Source organism: Sebastes fasciatus, chromosome 13, assembly GCF_043250625.1.
Source record: "Sebastes fasciatus isolate fSebFas1 chromosome 13, fSebFas1.pri, whole genome shotgun sequence".
In the NCBI taxonomy this organism is placed as follows: Eukaryota; Metazoa; Chordata; class Actinopteri; order Perciformes; family Sebastidae; genus Sebastes; species Sebastes fasciatus.
In genome coordinates this window covers 19,416,370-19,438,186 of record NC_133807.1, presented here as the reverse complement: position 1 = coordinate 19,438,186, position 21,817 = coordinate 19,416,370, and the positions used below count along the sequence as shown (strand labels likewise).

The window sequence follows — 21,817 nt, the reverse complement described above, 5'->3', positions numbered from 1 at the left end:
AGAGAGAGCTGTGTGCAATATGACCAGACAGCTATTATTGTGTTGAGTCTTAAATTATCTGTAAAGGTATCATCCGTGATCCAAAATCACCCCAACAACAAAATTCAAAACACAGCATTGGAAGCTGCCTCACTCCCAAATTGGTTGACAGGGCTTTAATACAGGCACTTATAATAGACAGGCTTAAATCCAAGTTAATGATACTTTTTTTTACATTAGTAATACATGGGAGTAAAGAAATGCACAAAATGAAGTGTGTTCCATTAAAGGGACTATTTGTTACTTTCAGAAATGCTTGTTAACAGCGATACCTGTGGTTGTTAAAGGTCACATATTATGCAAAATGCACTTTTCCATGTCTTTTAAACATCAATATCTGTCCCCAGTGTGTCTACAGGCCACCATAGTATCATAAAAGACCATCCTCTCTTTTTCTCCTCCTCCGTTTGTCCGGAAATGGGTGCAGAAAAAAAAAATCGCTTTTTTCCTAGTCTTCTGACGTCATTAGGCAGAAATGCAAGCCATATATGGCTTTCCTGTTTCCAGTGAAACAGAACAGCACCCCCCTCACCCCATACCCCGGCTTGGTAACCCCGCCCACGGAGTAGCCGGCTCAGCAAGCTGCGTCCGCCATTGTTATTTCGACTGTTTACTAGTAAACATGCTGAAAGGAAAACCCGCTTGTTCTGTTGTTGGCTGCAATACTCCACACAAAAGCTTGCACCATGTACTCCCATCATCTAAATATAACATGTTCATTCACAAAGGCTTTATGTAATTACACTGTTTAAACAGATGATATTTATATATTATATATATTTGATGTCATGCATGTAGCAGATTACAGGTAGTAAATAGTGACTTGTAAGCAACACAACACATTTCTGTTTCACAGTCAAACTTTATTTGAGTAGACAGATGACAATATTAATTATTCACAGCATTTGTAATCATCTCACCTGCAGTTATGTTAACATGGTACAGGAGAAAGTCTTTCAGCTCTGGTAAACTATGGTAAGCTAAGCTCCGGTGGTCTGTAGTCATGGTAACACAGAGACAGCTACTACAGTAAATAATATACCATTACTCTGATCTTCCATACATTTATCTTTTAGCAGAAATAATGAACTGACTACTGTTTCACATCTTCTATTTTCCACCCTGATGGTCGCTGTGTTTACACACCGTGTCATAGCGGTAGCATGTAGCTAACCCGTTAGCATGTAGCTACATGCTAACGGGTTAGCTACATGCTACCGGGTTAGCTACATGCTACCGAGTTAGCTCTGTATCTCCATGTAAACAGAGCCATCTGCTCTCAGCTGTCTGCTCTCCTCTGGGATGATTCTGTCGGTCATTTCTCACAGATGGATCTGTAAAGACAGACGTAAAACAGAGTGTATGTTTACGGTTTACAGAGTTGATGTATAAGGTAAACACTGAGCTAACTAACAGAGCTATAAACAGCATTATTTACCTGAGAGAAACCGTCAGGAAAACCTGGAATCTGGACCGCAGATGTTCATCATGTGTCGCCGATTTCTGATCAGATTCCTCCGGTAACGTGCGCTGGGTGAAGTTTCTGGTTTATAAACTTTAAAGTGGTTTATAAACTTTATTCTAGCTGCTATCTCTCCACTCGTCTCTCTCTCTCTCTCTCTCTCTCTCTCTCTCTCAGAGAGAGCTTCTCCGGGAGGGAGGGGGAGGGTGACGCTGTGTTGTTGAGGACGTTTGATTGACAGAAAACGCTGACCAATCAGAGCAGAGTGGGAGGAGACAGAGGCTACAGACACAGAAATCAGCACTTTTGGAAATGGGCTGAAACAGAGGTTATAGAGACATGCTGGAATGCATGATCTGATTGTTTTTTTGAAAAAAAACTTCAGAGACATGGTTTGGAGGTGTCTGAGACCTATAATAACTAGTTTAAATGGAGTATAATATGTGGCCGTTAAGTCAACGAAAGTCAGCGTCGGGCTCGCGCTTGCTCGCTCTAAATAGACATGAACGAGCATCGCTCAAAACAGTGCAGCAACACACGTCAGCTAAAACCACAATATCACTCTATATTTCACCTCCTTGGCAATAATGTTAGCTGACCAGACGAAGGTCTCCATGAATCACTGCTGATGCTAGTGTTGGCTTTTCCTGCTTCAACCTCCCGACTGCGGCCGGAGGGAACAGGGGAGACACCGGCACTCGTTCGGAGAAGATAACATTTCTCGCTGCGGAGCCCCGTCACTTCACAAGACACGGGAAACCTCTGTTGGTCTGGAGGAGCTGCAGTATTTATTTCTGCACAAACGTCAGTGTGTCAGTGTGCTGACTTGACTATGACTTGCCCCAAACTGCATGTGATTATCATAAAGTGGGCATGTCTGTAAAGGGGAGACTAGTGGGTACCCATAGAACCCATTTTCATTCACATATCTTGAGGTCAGATGTCAAGGGACCCTTTGAAAATGGTCATGCCAATTTTTCCTTGCCAAAATTTTGCTTAAGTTTGGAGCGTTATTTAGCCTCCTTCTCTAGCTCCTTCTCAAGCTACTATGACACGTTTGGTACCAATGGGTTCCTTAGGTTTTTCTAGTTTCATATGATGCCAGTATCTTCACTCTCGCTTTAAAACTGAGCCAGTGGTAGCCAGGGTACACCCTCTGAAATCTTGGCGGCCCGTCGGATTTTTAAGAGGTTAATTAAAAATCGCAAGTTGCGTTAATGCGTTAAAGTAATTAGTGTCGTTAAAACAAATTTGCATTAACGCGTTGTTATCACGTGAACTTTGACAGCTCTAATTGCTAACATCATATCATATGTTTCCAGCAAAACAAGGAACACATACTCTTGACAAGTTATCACTTCCTAAAAGCCAATATAATGAGAATATGTTAAAGTATAACAGTTTTAATTCGAGCTGTAACCCCTCTAGCCTCTGTTATTATCACCTCTCCCACACAGTTGTAACACAAGAGATATCTAAGCAAACTCCCAACAAGGATACAGTTCTGTAGAGGATCCATCTTTGCAGTTATTTAGAAGGGTCAAATAAAATGCCCAGAACAGAACAAAAGCACGAAAGGATCATATAATGATACTGCATTAATTACAGCTACTGCATGGCTTTCAAAAAACCTGTGTTGTCCAAGCTTAATTTAAATGGGCTCTCAGCCTATAAATGACACATACTACAAAACCAACCAGTGCACCTTCTCACAGGCTTTGAATCTTGTTGTTTTAGATATTAAAATACAGTCTGAATATTATTACTTCTAGTAAGATTTCTGTATGTAATCAGCTCTGTATTAGAGATTGATTAACCTTACAGTTGTCTTGTCAGATTTACTTTAATCCTATGCATAGCACTTTATTCCATTGTTCACACAGACTATGTGTCAACCATGATGCACCTCATCTATTAATTACTGATCATTTACAAACAGTAACAGACGATGAAGGGGCCTTGACAAGCACGGATCTGAAAAAAAAAAGTTGGCTATTTATTTTTAGAGAAATCTTTTTATCTAAAATTATGATTAGTGGAAGGAGGCTCACCATCTGCCACTTGAGAAATCTTGCTCTTTTTTTTTTTTTGTTTGATGTTGAATCGCCTTAGCCATGGGAGGCTACTTTTATTTACAATCGTCAGGGGAGTTTTTGCTTGTCTTGTCTTTGTGCTTCTTTAAAGTTCACTATAAATAGTTTGCACAGCCTCCAAAAATGAAACTTCCTTTTAAAGTGAAAACACTACAGCTTTATTAGGACCAGATAAACTCCAAACGACATTTCATTTAAATGTTCGATTGTGAAAAATAGTGAATAACTGCCAAGTGAAACAAACACGTTATAGTTGGGTTGCTGTTTACACCCTCCACCAGTTGGTATTCTCGCTGTGGGGCTGCTCAGTGTCATTGACACCCTCTGAAACATTGTTGAGTCACTATTTTTATATTATTATGAATCATACGGTGAAGTGAACAAAACTTTTGTTTGTCACAGCTTCATCGTGTGGAAGATATTTTTTATACACCTTTCACAAAAACAACAAAAAACAGAGTTGAAAATGAGTCCCAGTTGTGTTTTTTGTTTTATTTTCAACTCCACCCATAAATAAAATCTAAGATTTACTATATGAATAACATCTAATATGAGCATGAGTCTTTCGTGGTTTCATTTATGTCCTGAAAAAGTATCTCAGGATGTTTTTAGTAGTTGCCGAATCTCAGGTGTTGATTAGTTTATTCTGAGTCTAAAACAATTATTTTGTATGTTATTATTGTTGTTTTTGTGCACAAGGCACCAAGTTTGACATTTCAGATTTCACAATCTGTCTGAGAAAATAATGAATAAATACAAAATGACATGATGTCAACAAGCACTGTAATGAAAGTGCAGTATCTGTCGGGGTCATGTTTTTGAAACAGGAACAGGTGACATATTTCTGCAGGCCTACTCTGAGACTACAGATCAAATTTACAAGCATACATTTCAACAGTTTGTGCGACCAGGCTGCTGCATGACAACTGCATGACTCTTGCAGGTGCATCTTTGCCAGAAATTTAGTGGCGCAAGTCATTCTGTGCCATGCTTTAGGTGGGAGCAGGTGGGAAGGCGAGAGTGTTGTAATTCTGCTCAGACAGGGAGAGAGTCTGATTAAATGCTCACACAGTGGGGAGTTTGAAAGTAATCTCTCTCAGTTAACATTTGAGCAATGCAGCTATCACATGGATCGCTCAGGCCTGAGAAGGTTCCAGTGTGTTGGAGGGGGAGTCTCATAAACCCATAAACCAGCTGTATGGATACTGTGACATCAGTGTTATACGATAACTTTTATTTTAACATTGAAAAGAAAGGTAAAAATTAGGGCTGTCAAAGTGATAATAACACGTTAACGCAACTTGTGATTTTTAGGTTGTAGCGGGCTCAGTTTTAAAGCTGTGCTGAGTGGCATCATATGAAACTAGAAAACCTAAGGAATCCATTTTTACCAACCGTGTCATAGCTTGTCGGGAAGGAGGCTAAATAACACTCCAAACTTGCGCTACATTTTGGCGAGGATAAACTGGCATGGCCATTTTAGAAGGGGTCCCTTGACCTCTGACCTCAAGATATGTGAATGAAAATGGGTTCGATGGGTACCCACAAGTCTCCCTGTTGGGCTTCAGTTTGCCATGTTATGATTTGAGCATATTTCTTATGCTAAATGCAGTACCTGTGAGGGTTTCTGGACGATATTTTTCATTGTGTTGTGTTGTTAATTGATTTCCAGTACATACTTTTGCATAAAGCAAGCATATTTGTCCACTTCAATGTTGATAAGAGTATTAAGTACTCAAAAATCTCCCTTTAAGGTATATTTTGAAAAGATAAAAAATTTGCAATTAATTGCAATTAACTAGGGACAATCATGCAATTAATCACAATTAAATATTTTAATCGATTGACAGCCGTAGTAAAAACATAAATATTTTATGATCTTTTTGGCCAAAAGTATTAAAATAAGAACTCCCAAATATCATTGTACATATAATATATTTAAGTGGCAAATGGACTGCATTTATATAGCACTTGTCTAGTCTTAGTGACCACTCAAAGCTCTTTACAACACAAGCCAGCAAGGTGTGAAAATGGTCGGCAAACGCAGCTTTCACGTACGTATCATAACAACGGCTTGTATATCCGATGTCCTCAGTCTTCCGGTTTCCCTATTTGAAAGAAGAACTGACTACCGCCACCTGGTGGTGTGGAGAGTTATTTCATCTCACGCAGGCGAAGGACGTACGTGCTAACTGGTCGTCGGTTGTAGTCTTTGCAGTGTGTTCAAATGCATCTTGTTGGCCAAGACAAAGGCGACGTGAGGTGACGCAACACTCGGTCTTCATCTTTACTAGTTTTTTGACGTCAGCTTGGTGTGTCTGGGCCTTAAGATGACTAAAGATGAGGCATTTACTCAAATATTGTATTCTTTAAGTAAGTGGGGCTTAAGCTCTTTGATTATCCTTTCAGTTACTGTATATATGGAGTCAAGTATCTGGTCAAGTAGAATATGGTATAGTGAAAACTGTAAAAGAAATGTGCCATGAATCACGTTAGCATTTACACCCAGTGTCAACAGCAGTGTGACAATATACTGAAGTGGTTTTGATGCTGCTTCTTAAAAGTTGAAAAAGCTGCATTAAACTTTTCTGTGACAAAGGTTTTGATCTACACTTGAATTGCTGCGTTTACGTCTGTTCTTTGTCTGCTTGTGTTCTTTTTTTAAGTCCAGTCTAGTCTAATCTTGCACATCAGGGCTCTATATTTATCTGTTATTTTCAAGCATCTGCCACTACATGTCATTTTAACATCAGTGTTTTGTTTTGAACAGGTTGAAGGGAATCAGATTTCAAAAGTGTACTTTCCAAAGTAAGATTTTCACTGGACAGGAAAATCCATGTTTGCTTCCTTCAATACACAATCCTGTTATCCAAGAAATAACTAATAGTTATTTGATTTATGTGCACAGCACCGTGAGGTTTTTAATAAAGATCAAAGTAGTAATAAAATAAGTAAAACATGTTATAAATCCATAGATATCCACTCACAGTAATCCTTTAATATAAACAATAAAATCAACAGCAATATGAAGGTTTTATCAAATAGCGGCTGATATTTCTTGGAAGTCTTGCAGTTAGCATGCTGACCTTTCCCATTCTGAAATATCAATGTTCATCACTGCATCATGCTCTATTATCCCAGGTTTTTAGGAGGACACTTCATGACAAAGTGTTGTTAAGCTACTTTGCCTTCCATTATTTTGATCATCAGATGAAATATTGTTGTTCTTTAAATCTGTGACGAATTTAACAATTTTGGTGAAAGGAGGACTCATATTTGATGTTTTGCGAGATTTAATTTTCAACAGTAAATTGCAGCTAAATAACAGACTTTATATGAAAAAGGTAGTGAAATCAGTGTGAAGCAGAAGTGCCATTCAGACGGTCTTTTTGTCATGTGACCCCAGTGTTATGGCCTCTGCTCACAGCTGGAGGAGTTATTCATGCCGGCGTGGCTTGAAGCTTTCCGCTTCAAAGTGAGACACACAGACAAATAGACATAACCTTCTGATTTGACTTCCTCAACTATGGTTTCTATTCATCTCCAGATTCTCTTGATACTGCATGAACTGCTCATTGTTCTAATATGAGACAACTTGTGGAGGAGTCTTAGTGGGAGAGGGATACTATTATGAATAAAGAGGCAGAATACTTTGTTGTCAAGCCAGAGGAAAAGGTACGGTCTTCTTGCACAGGACTGATTGAAACCATAGGGTCGATTTTACCAACTTGATCACATTACTGAAGTCTGCAACCAGCAGAGACTCCAGACTGTGCCCCGGCCGAGAAATAACCCCCGTAAAATCACAACAAACTAGATATAACGTTTTAATTAGTGAGCTGTAGAAGTGCTGGAAGGTGGATTTTATTACCTTTGGGCAGCGCCAGGCTAGCTGTTGCCACTCTTTATGCTAAGATAACAGACTGCTGGTGTATCAATCTTCTCATCTAACTCTCGGCAAGTTAATTTACTTCTATAAAACACACAGTATCTTCTTTATCCTCAGTGCACCTGCAAACTTTCAGCAGCATGATCATCAAGGTGCTATGACGTCTGGAGAAAAATCACTGGACTAAGAATTTTAGACATATAGAGCGTTAATCTGAAAAGCTTCTTTGTTCTTCTTTCAGTTTGTTGTGGAGAATATCATCAGTATTTATCCCCATGAGGCAGCCAGACACACAAAACACTACACAGAGCCACTCATTAGGATAGTTAATGCTTTTGACAACTCTTAAAGAGGCCCTATTTTCTCAGGTTTTTTGTGTCCAAGTGACTAATGGGGACAACAATTTTTGAAAATTGGTCCAGTATTGAGGGAGAACGCTGCCGACGGCAGACACTAAATGGTTTGCAATGTAATCGCTCGGGGCAATTCCTCATCGTCAAAACGTCGACTAAAAGTGTTTGTTTTTGCCACTGACAGGCTCTGATTGTTATTATAAGTGTCTGCAACATTATGGAAAGCACCCTACAGAGGAGTTAAAAAATGTTCTTACCTTCCGCTTGATCTGATCCATTTGTTATTCAAAAACAAACACTTTTAGTGGACGTACATTGACAGTTAGGAATTGCCCCGAGCGATTACATTGCAGCCCGTTTAGCAGCCGCCGTTTAGCAGCCGCCGTCTACAGCGCTCACCCTCAATACTGGACCAATTTCAGAAATTGTTGTCCCCATTAGTCACTTGGACACAAAACATGGGAAAATAGGGTCCAGGTTGAAAAACACCAAAGTTACCCTTTAAGAAACATGCATGTACATTGTGTCTCTGAATTGTGTTGTGTTTTTAGTCTTAGTTTAACTTTCAGTGCAATTCCTGGAAGGATTCAGACGTGCTTGATAAATACAGGCCCAGACATTCATACTAAACTTTTCTTCCTTCCTCCACAACACAGCAGGTTCTTAGCACTGCTGATCAAGTCATACTGGGTCAAATAGGCTTTAAAGGGGAACTAAAGCCATTTTCAGAATTCATACATGTTATTCCTATGGTCAAACACAGTCCAAAAATTATTAGTAAACATGAACAGCTCTCTCCCAAATCCAAAAACTAGAGTGCTAAAACTCAAATTTGTGATGTCATCAAGTATAAAGTGTGTAGCTGCTCCATAGACAATGAATGGGGAGAGATGTTATAGATGACACTGAGAGCACCCAGTGGAATGATCTGAGTATGTGGGAACATTTCCTGTTTCACAACTGACAACACTACAGTAAAATAAAACTTATTTAGGTATAAGAAAGAAAACATTCTGTAGGTCCACAAAATCAGTCTCCCATTCTTTGTCTATGGAGCAGCTCCAGACGTTATACCCTATAACAAGTTTGAGTTTTAGCACTCTCGTTTTTGGATTTGGTAGAGCTTTCATGTTTACTAATATTTTTGGACTGTCTTAGACCTCAGGAATAACATGTATGATTTTTGAAAATGGGTGTAGTTCCCCTTTAAGCCCTCCCTTTGGGCTTTTTGGACTCACAGTAAGCCATGGTGAATGGCCAGTGTGCTTGTGTTCATTTTATTTTTGTCCTACTTACAGCAGATACTAGGAGGTAGTGGAAAAATGACACCCAAACTAGTCTGTCTAAACTGCAAGTGCAGCTGACAGTTCGCCACTGTATGATGACATATCAGGGGTTTGTGGTACTTCTAAATCAACCTTTTAAATCCAGACCAGAGTTTCACACCATCTGACAGATTTTATTAATTTAGGATGACAGTGAAGGATTAGCCTGTAAGATGGAGCGACATACTTTTCCATGACTATAGATAGCTGAGTACACTGAGACTAAAATTGGTGAGATATGCAACATCTCAAAGACATCAAGCTGAGCTTTTAAGTAATTTGTAGTCAAAGTAGGCCAGTCAGTGGTGGCTGTTAGTCCGTGTTCAATCGCTGCTGCTCAGCGTCTGACATTTTTCCCTTTTGTCTTCCTGTTCATTTTCCACACAATCAGGAGGCTGAGGAGTGCAGAGAAATGTTGTCATGGTAACAGAAAAAAATAGCCAGGATGACCATGAGTGAGACAGTCCTGATAGCACACTGTACTGTGCAAAGTGTTTCATGACCCGATGCTACAGCTGCAGGATATTACTATGAGATTTCCTACAGATGAAGAAGATGCTGAAGTGAGGCAGTAGTATGAGCTTCAAGGTCAACTCTCTATTAGAAACTGGCTTTGTATTGTTGATACATTTTGTTCAAGCTGTTAAATGTGCATCTGGCAAAGCAGCATAATTCGGTTCGTCTTCACTGAAGTCACTGCTGTCAAAGTGGCCTATTTCCCAAATCGCTTATTTCTTTTTGTGCTTCCAATGTGTCTTCTGAAAATTGAGTTCAAACTGGCTGAGAAAAATGCATAATTTGGTTTTTGTGTAGTCCAAACCAATCACTAGATGGACTGGCAGCTCACAATGGTTCGAAGCATTATTCAGATTTATCGCTGATAGCTTTCTGTGGTCGAGACAAACTTTTGAAATTGAGCGTGTAAAATTGAGTGTCTTTTAGAGAAGTCTTCTCAAAGCAGAAAGAAGCTGGACGAAATCTGATTAGTTAAGCGCCCAGCTCGAGGGTTTAAGATGAAGTGAACTTTTGTGTTTAGATGATGCACGTTCTTCACGAGAAAGAGGAACATTTGAAAACTTATATCGCTGGAGTAGCACAGAACTTAGTTTTGAAGTATTTAACGCATGTTGTCATGAGCAGATTAGTGTTTAACATCTCATAATGTTTCAGATGCTGTGACTGGTATATTTTTCACATTTGTCACACAAACCAAAAGGCGTTGGTCACTCTCAGTCCCACAGGGAGGCTGCTCTGCGTAACAAGGAAATATATTCAATCAGAAACAGTTGAACTTTGCTGAAGTGTTCGGCCTGCAGGTATTATTCTGACAACGAGTGAAAAAGACTTCATAATATCTGACTCCTCTATAGCTGGAAATAGCCACTGGAAAGACTTCAAACTCTTTCTGAGTTTAAAGCTATGAGGAGAAACCTGTTATTTTTGTAAAAATGGCTATTTTAGAAACATTTGTCTTCTCCCCTTCACTTATTGTTTTTTTCTGTAAGTCAATGTATTTCTGCTACTGTGGTCAAGTCTCTCTTAGAAAAGACAGGATAAGACTGAATCACACTAAAAATAACAGTGGATTTCACCTCTCTATGTAGATATAAACGGCTCATTCTAAGGTATTGAAAACACAGCAATTTTTATTTCCGGGTGATTATAAACTAAAGAAAACATACTTATTAATATTATATTCAGTTTCTGCCAATAGATCCCTCTGATTGTTACACACTGGTTCTTTAAAGATCCCTTTAAAGGGCTTCCACTGTACAAACAGGATAGCTGATAAATTACAAATACCTAGGGAGTAAGATGGATTATAAACAAAAAACAAAAACAACAAGGTGGCATGTATCAGAGATAATTCTATTAGTCTTCTTTTCTTCTTCTCACAAAGTGCAAGATTCAACATGCTACCCAGCATTTGTCTGTCGCAAGTCAGATCATCCTGCTCCACAGAGGGCAGTGGAAGCAGTGATGCCTGGCAGTAGGTACCTAACAGCCCATTCAGGACCCCATCAGAGGCTCCTTTCATTTCCCTCCGTCAGCTGCGGAGCAACAGGAGGGTGGATGCCTCGCTCCCAAGTTGGCCAGCTTCATGCCAAAGTCTCTAGTGGAATGCCAGGCTCATTATAGCGGGATGAGAGTTCACGTCTCCTCTAACTATGTGAGCTTCACAGGGGATAATGAGCCTCCTGACCACTGGGAGTAAATGCTTGTCTGGCTGCTTCAGTCTGTCTGCGTCTAGCAGGGGAGATTCACTCCTCGCTGTTTTTCTCATGCTCTCCTGAACCCCATCATCACACTTTGTGATGCATGTCAACTTTGCAAATCGCACTTTACTTGCAAATTTGTGTCAGAGTATGTCATATGCCTATTCTCATTCACAGGGCGAGATACTGACGCTTTGTCGGCGTCCAATACCGCCACACAAGGCACCCTTTAGCACCGGAGACGCACTGGGCTTTACATTAACTATAATGTAAACCCATACGCGGCAACAGTAAAAGCTCAGAGAAAGTGATGTGGTAAAAAGCGGAAGAGACAGGGCGGGCGGAAGAGGAGGTGGATGGATCCAACAAACACAAAGCTTTCATCCAGGGGCCCCGTGCGTTTACGTTTCACTTTCACTTTACAATCAGCTCTTTGTTTGTGTCCCGTGCTCACAATGTTCAGTTTCATTTTCACTCTATAAACATAGCCATTTTAAGCCCACCCATGTTGTTTTTGTCCTAATTGGTTTTGTTGCCTAATAATAAGCAAGTGTTTTTGTTTAATTCACAACATTAATCATGTGTTTTTCTGTGACCGAAAAATGACGCAGAGGGGTCTGACAAAGCGTCAGTATGTGACGAGTTGGGATGAGAACATGTTGATGTGCCTGTCAAAATTTGAGGAAGTTAAGTATATAATACGTTGATTGCATGCTATTTGATGACAGCCTAGTTTGTCTTAAAGCAAAAGTTATTTGATTACAGAGAAGATCGATACCCCTCTCCTATCTGTCCAATAACTATGAGACAGCCAGCATCCTGTCAGCTTAGCTTAGCATAAAGATTGAAAACAGGGGAACATCTATGGCTCTGGAGTCTCAATGTCTGAACAAAATTGGCGTACTAGCACCTAAAGCTCACTAATATTTGTTTTTAAACCAAAGTGTAAAAACAACAATTTGCTGTTTTTCAGGTGGTTATGTGCCGGAGTATTTCTGCTGCCAGGCAACCAGCAGAAACTCCAGGTAGTTAATGGTCACAGCCAAGAAATACATACATGTAACAACCTGTAAAACGGCAAATTGTTGTTTTCACACTTAGGTTTTTTTATACGGATTAAACAAACACGTTATAATGTGTGCTGTGCTGGTATGCAGATTGTGTTACCTTTGGACAGAGCCAGACTAACTGTTTCCCTGGCTGTTTCCTGAGCTATGATAACCGGCTGCTGGCTGTAGCTTCGTATTTAACGGACAGATTAATCTTCTCATCAAACTCTCTTGCCAGAAAGTGAAGATATGTCAAATTATTCCTTTAAACGCTTTGAAATGTGCAGGTCAAGAAAGGACACTATTTTTAATCTATTTGTTTTTAAGATATTTAAATTTCTGTATTGCACCGCTACTTTTTGTGAAAAAAATTTTTTAAATATTTTGTTATTGTATTAGACCGTACGTTACAGGGAGACGGATGATAGGAATGACTGACTTCCATTTCAAGAATCACCGCTGGTTATTTTCAGATGTCATTGAGTATTCACCTTGCCTTTGAAAAACACTCTTGCTGCAGGCGATGCATTATGTGTGAGAGACCCAGATATGTGGGTCTGTGGGGGGGCCATAATGCTTTTGGTGCTGGGAACATTTAGACGCTCAGAGGGAAAAAAAAACTGTGGACCTGCCACAGCAGAGATATCCAGAATTGGGCTGCCAGCCTTGGCACGTATCCCGGAGAATTGTGACTCAACTGTAGCAGTAATGTTTGAATGTCCGTCCAGTCCGCTCCCAGGTGAGCCAACCCACTAAATACCCATTACTATGTTTACAGAGCTTGAGGCTTCTTTGATTATTTTTAGCGGCTTTCAAAGCACAAGCGTAGGAAACATTTTGATACGAATAGAAAACAATATTGCCGCAAAAAACAAGAACTGTGTTACTCAAAGGACCGAGATGTTTATGTCTCACAATTTTGAGCTGAGTGAAAATAAACTATAACTTTTATATGAAGTTATAGTTAAAAAATGAAAGGCTAAATTATTTAAAGATACTCTATATAATCGATATCCAGAGCATTAATATAGTATCAAACATCTATTTGCTATGTTAAGATATAGAGGAGTAATGTCTACCTGAGCAGAGAATGAAGTCGCTCTTCCTCTGTGCTTTGTTGACATAGCCGAGCCAGCCGCAAATGCCTTTTAGTGCATGTTCTTGCATGAGCGCTGGCTAGCTCACAGCTGCCGCTCTGCACTGCGCTCATACGGCGGTTACAGATGATCAGTCCGTCCTGAACAAAGGCGCCGTTGTGGAAGCGTAGCACCCACCCTCGGGTCCCCCCACCGTTAGCTACGAGCCACTGCCTCAGCCGTCGCCACGTTGAGAGCTGTGTGAAGGCAATAGACATGCTCCCAATCTCGCATTTAGCACCTTTTAAGAACTAAATCTCATCAGCAAAAACATATAAATATGTTACAATTCTATAATAAAATAATAAACATAATTTACTACTATTTAAAGTGTGTAGGATCTGGCGGTATCTAGTGGTGAGGTTGCAGATTACAACTTCTCCCGTGTGCCAAGCTTGTAGGATTGCTACGGTGGCCGACACAAACAACACAAATGGCCCCGTCTAGAGCCAGTTGTTGTAAGAGTAGAGTGTGCAGAGTGTGTGTGTATGTGGGAAATGAGTGGTGAAGCAAGAGAGAGAGAGAGAGAGCAGTGGCGACGGGACTGAGTAACGTTATCGACTCCGGCCTGAGCCGTTCTGGGCTACAGTAGAAACATGGCAGTGCAACATGGCAGTCTCCGTGAAGAGGACCCGTTCCCTATGTAGATATAAACGGCTCATTCTAAGGTAAAGAAAACACAACGATTCTTATTATGAGGTGATTATACACTAAAGAAAACATACTTATTCATTTCTATATTCCATTTCTGCCAATAGATCCCCCTAAATGTTGCACGCTGTTACTTTAAAGCCAGGAGAAAAACAACAGTAATGTTTAAATAATCTTTAAATTGAGGTTTCCCTTTGACAGAGCATTTCATATTTGCACATTTCCCTGTCTTCACTAGCTTCTGCTAGTTCACTGTGTTGATAATGTGACCTTGGCTGGTGTCCTGTAAGAGACTACTGTGTGCTGTTCAGGAGAAGTGGAGACCTCAGTCTCGAAAAGTGAAGGGGACCTCAGTAAGAGCTTTAGCTGCATGGGTCTCCTGTGCAATGTAATATGAAACACTATTCTTCGATCAGGCCTATTTTCAGCCCACACATTTTGCTGGAGCAAAGCTGATCTCCCTGACATGCACCCTGGGAGGATTGGCATGAGTGGCACACACACACACACACACACACAAACACACACAGACACACACACACACATATAGGGCAGACACTTGGCTGGGTTACTCAAATCAAATTGGGGCTAAATTTGACCTTTGAGGGAAAGTCTCAGGTCTGCCCAGCCTCCTCATCTGAAATGAGTATGTGAAAACATTCAGTCACATTATCATACAATGTGCTAATATGCTCTGTCAGTATCCTTAGTTTGCACATTCAGTGGAACTAACAGTTTGAGGACAATCCTCTCATAAAAATCACTCATTTTGCAGATTTGTCTTTCATAAATCAAGAATGTACTTTGTCATGTTCAGTTACAGTACGTTAGCTTGTTTTAATGAGCTGGTGATGCCGTCACTACATTTCAAAGCATGTTGTTTTCTTTTACTATTTTGACAACATGATCAAGCTGCCCAATTTGTTTGAGGGCCAGAAGACTTTTCCATTTACGACAAATTGTGCTTTTATTCGCCGGAGCTTCTGTCAGAGCTGTAAGTCATCGCAGCTAAGATGGACATTTATTGCCGCTGTTGACTTTCTCTCTGCAAATTTACTTTCCCCAAGTCGTATATCTAGCCACGCTTTTCCGTCTGCCCATTATTTTCACAGTTTTATTGCGTAAGTCGTTTGGTGGAGTTGAATTGAAACTGACAACTGTCTGCATCGCAGCTATGAATTTAGTTTTTTATGGAAATTGTTCTCTGAAAGCCTCACATATTTTTTTGCCGTCAAGCAACACATGCATATTTAAAAACCTAGTGATGAGTCAGTCTTAGACAGTAAGTCTCTGTGTGTTGTTGTATTATTGGTATTTATACCAGGCGGCAACCTCCAGGTCTGAAAAGTGAAGCCAATGCTGAAGTGCCTTAAACTTGCATTCTTTCTAATAGCCAGCAGGGGGCGACTCCTCTGGTTGCAAAAAGAGGTCTGATTGTATAGAAGTCTATGATCAAATGAACCTACTTCTCACTTGATTTATTACCTCAGTAAACATTGTAAACATGAGTTTATGGTCTCAATCTCTAGTTTCAAGTCTTCTTCAACACAGCATGATGTTCATTTAGTAAATTGTGGTCCCATTTAGAGTCAAATAGACCATAAAGCAGGGGATACTTTAGGGCGAGGCTACCTTGTGATTTATTCCTATGTATTTCCTAGGTTGTGTTACAGTATATATGTAACATAACATGATGTACTAAAGATTATATCTATATTTTTGGCCATTTAAAAACTTGAAACTTGACACCATTGTGGACAAAACTGCATTGATAGCACTGCTTCCAAAAAAAATACCCCAAACTCTGCTTTCAAATGCAGCTTTCTGAATTAGGAGCGAGCATCTGGAATAGACAAATCTAAAAGGGAACAAATTGAAACATCACTTCCGAATTTGGAGAATAATTTTCAAGTTTTCCAAAGAAAACTCAAATCTGGGCACCAGTCCACTTTACTAGACAAAACTGTGTCGCACACTCTCAATTTATGTTTGTTATTATTCAATTAATGGATTAGTTAATCAACAGAAAATAAACAGCAACTATTTTGATAATTCAGTCATTGTCTTAGTCATTTTTTAAGCAAAAATGCCAAAAATGTCAAAGTTCTAGCTCCTCCAATGTGAGGTGGATTATCATTTGGGAAAACAAAACATTCAGTGACTCCACTTTGGGCTCTGAGAAATTGTAATTATTTGGAAGATTTTCAGACATTTCATACACAAAATGATTTATTAAGAACATAATTGGAAAATGATGGTTAGTTACAGGCTTACCTTTAATCACATTTGTTTGTTTTGATTTGAATATATGTTTGTACCCAGGGCTCCTCAGAAAGCAGTATTAATACTGATTATTACTGGCTAGTCAATTGAATTAAATTAAGTATAAACTACCAGTGAGCAAAAGTAAACGACACTGATAAAAGCTGTTGCAATCTGCCAAATACCTCTTTAACAAATAGCTGTTTGATTACAATGTGAGTGGGTTCTTTTGTGCCAAAGCTGGGTTATTGTGGAAACACTAATGAACAACTATAAACTAAATGCAATTGTTGGAAGAAAAAAAAAGGAAAAGGCTAATGAGCTTTTCAGCTACTGCACCCAGGGGGATTTCATATCAACCCTTCAACTCTTATCTATTTAAAACAAATGTCATGCTTCTCCAGATGATAGTGCTCAGAAAACCTCAGTGGCTCCAGTGAAGTTTCTGCCAAATGACAGTGTCCCACCTCTCAAATTGTTCTGACATTTACATTCAGCCGAGGCTGGTTTATTTGTATAGGCATTAATCACTGCTGCAGACTCTGAGGACTTCACTGCAGCCACACTGAGAGAGAAACATACTGTTTGGAAATGAAATTACTCATGAGTAATCCAGTTACTCATTCAATTAAGAGTTCAGCGCCACAGGCTGCCGACTGGTTGGTGACTTTTAAAACTAAATACACACAATATGACTCCTATCCTAACTGAGATGTGATACTAAAGGGGTTTTGCAATATAAAATGATATTGCAATATCAGTCAAACTGCACTCATCACTTTTGCCATAAAATCACACGTTTATATTGTAGCTGCTTGGAAAAAGACTGACAATACATGTCAAGTCAAAGTTTATTATAGACCATTATCACAAAGCATGCCTCAGAGGGCTGAAAACAGCAACGAGCAACATTCACAAAAACACACAAAAACAACAAAAAAGTAAGATCAACTACATACAAAGCATTACAAAAATTTGACACACACAATAACGTACAATAAAAATAGCATATAACAGCATTAACAAAAACGTACAGAATTGTAAGTTGGATAACCGTAATTAGGATTTTAGAGCAGACTAAGTAGGCTGAAGGCTGATGCCATAATATGTGACTGAAAATACAGCATGCCTTTCCTTTTATGTCTTTCTGCTTTTCTTTAGTGTGGTGATATTTCTTACTAAAATAAGACAAAGGAAATTGAGCTCTTCAGCTTATAAAATAATCGGGCTGTTAAGAGAAAATGGGAGGGCATAACTTTGGACAAAGCAGCAGGAGAAATGATGCAGAGTTAGTTGAAAAGTTTACCAGTAACTGTTTGATGATCAGGTTTGTTGTTGCCTGATGTTTGTTGCAAGTAAAGAGTTGATTACAGATGAGCATTTCTCCTCCAGATACCCTCCGCCAAGAACTTTGTGTTTTCAGTTCTCTTTACTTATTTCTTCGTTTGCAGGACGTCTCAAAAAGCAACTTGATGGATTTCAATGAACTTCAATGAAAGTTTAGGCCACTGACCAAAGAATAAGTTTTCTGGATTTTACACATTTTTACAAAACATTTTTTTCACTAAGTTTGTTTTTTCTTGGTGTGTTTTTTTAGGGTTGTCAATCGATTCAAATATTTAATCGTGATTATTTGCATGATTTTCCATAGTTAATCACGATTAATCGCATGATTGTCCATAGTATCGCGACTAATCGCAAATTAAACACACTTTTTTTATCTTTTCAGAATTTACCTTAAAGGGAGATTTGTCAAGTATTTTATACTCTTGTCAACATGGGAGTGGGTAGATATGTTTTCTTTATGCAAAGGTATATATATATATATATGTATTATTAGAAATCAATTAACAACACAAAAACAATGACAAATATTGTCCAGAAACCCTCACAGGTACTGCATTTACCATAAAGAATATGCTCAAATCATAACATGGCAAACTCAAACCCAACAGGCAACAACAGCTGTCAGTGTGTCAGTGTGCTGACTTGACTATGACTTGCCCCAAACTGCATGTGATTATCATAAAGTGGGCATGTCTGTAAAGGGGAGACTCGTGGGTACCCATAGAACCCATTTTCATTCACATATCTTGAGGTCACAGTACAAGGGACCTCTTTGAAAATGGTCATGTCAGTTTTTCCTCGCCAAAATTTAGCGTAAGTTTGGGGCGTTATTTAGCCTCATTGACGACAAGCTAGTATGACATGGTTGGTACCAATGGATTCCTTTGGTTCAAATGATGTCAGTATCTTCACTCTAGCATTAAAACTAAGCCCACTACAACCTCCAAAAGATCGGCAACCTGTTAGACTTTTAACAGGGTAATTAAAAATTGCAAATTGCGTTAATGCCTTAAAGAAATGAATGGCTTTAAAACTAATTTGCTTTAACGCGTTATTATCAAGTTAACTTTGACAGCCCTAGTTTTTTTTTTTATTTTGCCACATCATTTTCCAGTTGGTTGACATTTCGCCTGCAGGTTGCACTACGGCAACATGATGAATTGGTTTGGAAGTAACGCAGCTCAGCACAGTTCATCCTTGAACAAAGCCCTAATTTACCCTCACTTTCATTTGTAAACTCTGTTGAGCCCCCAGGTAATCATGGTGCCCCAAGCAGCCACTTAATTTGATTCAGCGAGACACTCAAGGACAAAGAAACAACAGTTTTATGTAGTACAGATTCATGAGCTTTGGCTTTGTGTTTTGATGAAGTGATGCAGTATGACCCCCTCAAAAAAATAGGAGTTACTCTGACTTAAATACAGTAGCCTAAGTACTTAAGTGAAACTTTTTATCCTTCCCCTTCACACTTCATAAAGATAATATATTGAAATGAGTGCAATAAATGTGAATATAAATTGAATACAGTTATCCTGATCATGATCACCTCAGCAGCCGTTACTTTAATATAGTTGGACGTTTGAGATAACAAGAATCATGATGGATTCACTCCCAACGATTCGCCTCCAAGGGAGAGAATCACTGACTAATATTATCACACTCTCGTAGCTTCGTACTTGGCTCTATATTTGGACAGAGCTGATGGAGGGCATATGGACTGAAAAGATTTTAAAATTATCACTGTGTGGTACTGAAGCAACACTTCAGATATAATTTTAACCTCCCAGATTCAAAGGAGCCAACTGACAAGCTGCGTCTCATAAAGCCTTCACTGCCCCCTTGTGTCTGTGATTAAATCCTGCCTAGTATCTGGTACCTACTTTGAAGGGATAAGGAGGTATGAAGGTTTAATCATTCACTTCATCTTTATATGTTCATTTGTTTGTGCAGAGCAGCTTTTAGATTAGAGGTATAAGGTTGGTTTATGAATAATTACTTGAGGTTAATTTGAGGAAGATTGTCCTTAATAGCCAAACTTGACTATATTGTCCACAGTTTCATTGTCACACTAGTAATCCTCCAGCTATAATATAAATATTTGTACCCCTAGTCCATAGCCTGAATGTTAATTGGTTGTTTGACATGTGAAAAAATGTGTTAGAGCAGTTTATTTTTGGTGTGCAGACTGTCCTGCAGCCCGTCTTGGCTGACGTGCCAGTTTGAACATTGGATGATACTTGTGCAGAAGTTTGGAGTGCGATTTGGCCACCATGCTCAGTAGACAGAAACACCACAGCTGGTAATTTATGCCTCCATCTTCGGGGCAACGGTCCAGAGTTGATCCGATATTTTCCTCCACACAGCAGACAATAATACATGATTCTAATTTAAACAGCAAAATGAAAAATGACTTGCTGGCTCTTGTGGTTATAGTTTCTCTGATGGGTAGAGGAGCTAATAGGCCGCAGCTGCTTTTGGTTTCAGAGTTTGGAATGGAAAGGAAGATACCTATGGGTTTACATTATACTGGCAAATGGATGAAGGGACCTATAATTGTCCCCTTTTATTACACTAGATGGCAGTGTAATCCATCCGTCCATTATCTAGGAGACTGGAGCCCAGTTGACATTGGGTGAGAAGCGGGGTGACAGACAACCATTCACGCTCACATTCACACTTATTAAGAGTTGCCAGTTAACCTCACCTGCATGTCTTTTCCTGAGGGAGGAAGCTGGAGCGGTTATCTGTTAGTTGGCACCAATATTCAAACTTAGATCTCCAGATGGTGTTATCGTGGCATCATAGATTGTTTTGTTCCCTTCACGTATAAATTCAACGAAATAAGATTTATGGAATAACTTTTATTTGCAAGGCTGTAAATAAATCTGTTATATGATAATCCTATGTTACCTTAATAGCATCACCACACAACTAAGATTAAAAAATATATCAATAATGTTGTGCTGCAAGTGAAGTTTCAAATTTTGCGATGTGCTTTTTCCTAAATTGTGTTTTTCTCAGCGATGTAGCGAGGTACAACAGAGGGTTGAAATAGTTGTTGTGAATGTGATGGAGTAGAAAAGCGTAGCTAGAAGGGGAGGTACAATTAGGAATTGTCCCAGATCGCTTCAATTATAAGGTTTTAGTTTAAAAGTAAAAGGTGTCACTTAATACTTCGACCTTTCTCCTGAGATGGCTCTCTACTGTATAATATCTTTTTAGCAAATTCATCTTTATAATAAATCTGTCCTCAGATAATGGTTATAGGATAAGTCCTACCCAGCCAGTAGGCCCCTCTCACCATGAGGGTGGAGAATATGCATTAGTCAATTACAGGTAGGCTTTCCTGATATACCTGTACTGTATATACCATAAACTGCTTCACAAATAACAAAGCTGAGTTCTTAGTGCCCCCCTCTGGTGGGACTCTCACAAGCCATGTGAGCCAGCTTGTAGTGCTGCACATAATGAGATAAGCACTGTCACTCTTCGTCGTCCAGTTCTGTTTTTATGTAATTATGTCCAGCAATACAAGCTGTTCCATCTACCTGCAGCAGGTGAATTTGATTGATTGTTTGTGACAATTCAAAATGTACAAACATGAAAAATACTGCATGTCCCAGATCTTTTATTTTGTCTGGTAAGTGCAGCCTAAATTTAAGGAGCATAATATAACTAGAAAATTTCGCAAGAAATTTTGACCAGTGTGCCTGGTGCTGGGGGTATGGGTGGGGGGCGGCGGGCAGATTCAGACTGTCTGAGGTCCATAGTGAGGTCATAACTGTAGGCCCTTTCGCTGCGTGCGTGTCTGTCAGTGGTTGCCATGGTGATTGGGGGGCCGTGAGGAGTGTTTAGTTTCCTGTTAACATACAGTTAGAGTTGAGGGATTTTATTTTGAAAAGTAGGTGAATACCTAGTTCCTGTTATCATACAATGAGAGTTGGTGGGGCTTTTAATCACAGGTGTAATTGATAACATTAATTATGGCCTTGATC

At 39.4% G+C, this 21,817-nt stretch overlaps 1 protein-coding gene across 6 annotated transcripts in view; it reads left to right on the top strand.

Moving 5' to 3' along the window:
* mrtfbb (myocardin related transcription factor Bb) overlaps positions 1-21,817 on the top strand; it is a 100,202-nt gene that overhangs the window by 39,083 nt on the left and 39,302 nt on the right. The gene's annotated exons all lie outside the window — the stretch shown is intronic.